Raw genomic sequence first — 3,681 nt, forward strand, 5'->3', positions numbered from 1 at the left:
TGCATTTTTTATTGCTAAAAATGTTATTCATTTGTTTACATTTCACTGTACTTCTGTCCTGTCAAAGGAACTACAATCCCTGTGTGCAAACATGACCAGTGCAACATAGTAATTGCTGCAATTCAATCCTAGCATCAAACCACTGATTGGCAGCAGGCTCAGAATAACTAAAAGTATCACCGCACCATTTAATTTTAATTACTTGCATAATGTAAGGATTTCTTAAAAAACAGAAATACACAGTCATTTATTATTCTGTGTAGGTGTCAAACAATGCTAAGCTCAAGAATTCTCTCCCTAAACTTCCCCGCCTTTCCATCTCCCTTTCCTCCTTTAAGATCCTCCTGTAAACAACAACAATTTGCATTTATATAGCACCCTTCACATAGCAAAATGCCTCAAGGAGCGAGCATCAAACAAAATTTGACACCAAGACCCTAAAGGCAATGTAAGGAATGGTACTAAAAAGCTTGGTCAAAGGGGTAGGTTTTAAGGAGCATCTCAAAGGGGGAATGATGGGTGGAGAGGTGAAGAGTTTAGGGAGGGAATTAGAGAGTTTAGAGAATTGGCAGCTGAACAGAGGCCCATCAATGCTGGAGCTTCTCAGCCTTTTGGCTAAGATCAAGTGTAGTATCTGTTCTTATCAGTTTGGCTAAGATCAAGTGTAGTCATGAAGCGATGGCTATAACCAGTCGAGCCCCACATGATGGGGTACCTAACACTGTTCGGGTGACGGTGAAGGACAGCGAAGGAGGAGCACCCATGGATCGGGCCTTCTTCATCAAGTGGATCCTGTTGGAGTCGTGTGGATTTGAAATGGAGGAGATCTACTCCCTGCAAGAGTTCCCCAGCGCTGGATGTTTCAATGTGACTTTCAAGCGTGTGGCAGCTTGCGTCAAGTTCCTAAAAGTGTTCGAGGAGAAGAGACACCAGCCGGAGATTAAGATCCTGACGGTGGAGCCGCTCTTTGCTCTGCCGTTGCAACGGGATCGTGTGGTGACTGTGCATCTCTACAACCCCCATGTCCCTGTCGCCGACGTGTTCACCTTCCTCGCCAGGTACCTCGACAAGGTTGGGAGCTGCACCGAGGTTAGAGACACCTTCGGGATTTGGACATGCAAACGCCAGGTTAAGGTCACACTCATGGTAAGGGAGCCATCATCCACTCTCCTTCCAGCTTCACTATCGGGGGAAGCCATGGCTACCTTGTCTACGCTGGGCAGCCCAAACTTTGTCGCTCATGCGGCAAGTCTGGTCATGTGGCGGCCAACTGCAGCGCCGTCCTCTGCAAGAACTGCAAACAGGAAGGGCACCAGACAAAGGACTGCAAACAGACTAAGTGCTGCAACCTGTGTGACGAGGCAGGTCACCTCTACAGGACCTGCCCCAAACGCCGCCTCACTTATACACAGGCGGCCAAAACCAACGAGGGGGAAGCAGATGAAATGCTTCGTGTCACTACTACCAAGGACACTTGCAACACTCCAACCACCAAGGCCCCCAGTGAGAACAACGGGACAAAGGAGGACACAGAGAGAGACAAGGTGGAGGAAAAGATTGAGGCAGCAGACAGCCAATCAACAGCACTGCCCCCTGAACCTCCCACTCCTCAGGAGAGTGAATCAATGGAGGAGGAGGAAGCAGCGGAAAATCAGCAGGCGGAGTGGAAGCTGGTGAAGAGAGCCTAAAGGAAGAAGGGGGCTAAGAAGGGACCAAGCCACTTCCCAGACAAGTGGCAAGAGGCGTCTCCCATCCGACACGGAAGACAAGGGCAGCTGCTCTTCGGACGAAGAAGGGAAAGGGCGGCACCTACAGAAGAAGCGGCAAAGCTCCAGGGAGTTGGAGGACGAGACACCCGAGCTCCAGAACATTGGAGACAATGAGGAGACCAGCGCACCCCAATTTTGCCCACAACCCGAAGAGGCCAGCGCACCACAACCCCAGGAATCTGGGAGCAGTGAGGCGCTCAGCGCACCCCAGCACCGGGAAGCCGGGAGCAGCAACGCCCCAGAGGGGGAGGGGATTGGAGAAGCTTCTCCAACAGAGGACATTTCAAACCCCGCTCTCTGCACGAACCCCCCAGATGCCACCCGAGCAGAACATCTCCAATGGGGAGGTTCAGGACAGTTTCTCAGCCCATCCAAAGTGAGACAATTTGTGCACACTATGGGTATGCAGGAGCAGACCAAAGGTCTGGAACTCTCAAAGACAACAGGTTTGGTAAGTGACAAAATGGGGAAAAGATTGTATTCATAAATGTGCGTAGTATTAAATCTACTACGCGATGTGTTGCGACCTTGGACTACCTTGCCAAGGTCAAAGCTGACCTGCTGTTTCTGCAGGAGTGTGCGATACCGCACCTCAGCTCCTACAGGCAATGGTCACCAGGGTGGACCCATGGACCATCGATCTGGTCGGGAGGAAACGACTCATATTCCTCCGGCCTAGGTATTCTGCTGCGGTGAGGCAACTTCACCATCTCCGAGGTTATGGAGGTGGTGGGCGGGCGCCTCCTCGTAGCAGACAAAATGTACAAGAATGCTCCACTCCGGTTAATTAACATGTACACCCCGGCTCAAAAGGCCGAGCGGCTGGCGGTCTTTCAGCAACTCCCACTTCTGCTGGCGACCTCCAGGTCGGTCATTCTGGGCGGTGACTTCAACTGCATCATCGATGCGGCTGGACGATCTGGCAGGGCCGACAGCAGATTGGATGCTATGTCCAGATCCCTGATGGAAACAGTTAAGGATGCCAAGCTGCACGATGTCTTCAGCAACCCTGCAGACTGAGCGCAGCGTAGATACACCTGGTCACGACCAGACGGGTCTATCAGTTCCAGGATAGACTTCCTGTTTGTGTCCCGTCACAGTCAGATCCACCGATGTCAAGCCGGTGTTCTTCTCTGACCACCGCCTCCTGCTGGCTGACAGTCACTTAGAGGAAGACCAGAGGGTGGGCAGGGGGATATGGAAGCTGAACTTGCAGCTGCTGACCCCAGAGAACATTGAGGAGCTCAAGAGGGATTACAAAGGTGGGAGAACCGTGAAACCCCTCTTTGAGTCCCTGAGTCACAGGTGGGAAGCGATCAAGGGAAAATCAAGAGGTTGTTCATCCTCAAAGGTGTCCAGAAAGCTAGAAAGTAACAGAAGGAAATGTCCCAACTCCAGAAAAACATGCAGAACCTGGTCCGGCTGTAGTCAATGGGGGTCGATGTCAAGGAGGAACTCCAAGAGGTGAGGAGCCAGCAAGCCTCGCTCTTTGCCTTGGAGGCCTCCAAGATCATCTTCCGTTCCAGAGTCCGCTCCGTGGAGCAGGATGAGATGTGCTCACGTTTCTTCTTCCAAAAGGCACACAGAGAGAGCTCTGTGATCAGCAGCCTGAAGGAAGAAGACGGCTCAGTAAAGTCATCGCAGTCCGACATTTTGAGGATCAGCAAATCCTTTTATGCCGGATTGTATGACGTGAAGCCCACAGACAGCACGGCCTCCCAGTCCTTCCTGTCCTCTATCACGGAGGTCTTAGACAACAGTACACGGGAGAGCCTGGACAAACCGTTAACTCCTGACGAACTGACTAAGGCCCTTGAGTCCTTCGAGAAGAGTAAAACTCCCGGAAGCGACGGCTTGCCGGCGGAGTTGTATTCGGCTCTGTGGGACTGGATCTCCCAGACCTGGTGGAACT

The 3,681-nt window shown here is 51.9% G+C and overlaps 1 pseudogene; it reads left to right on the top strand.

The window, feature by feature from the left end:
* Positions 1–595: 595 nt before the first annotated feature.
* LOC121286608 lies at positions 596–693 on the top strand (annotated as a pseudogene).
* The last annotated feature ends 2,988 nt before the right edge of the window (positions 694–3,681 follow it).

This window comes from Carcharodon carcharias, chromosome 13 (genome assembly GCF_017639515.1).
Source record: "Carcharodon carcharias isolate sCarCar2 chromosome 13, sCarCar2.pri, whole genome shotgun sequence".
NCBI lineage: Eukaryota > Metazoa > Chordata > Chondrichthyes > Lamniformes > Lamnidae > Carcharodon > Carcharodon carcharias.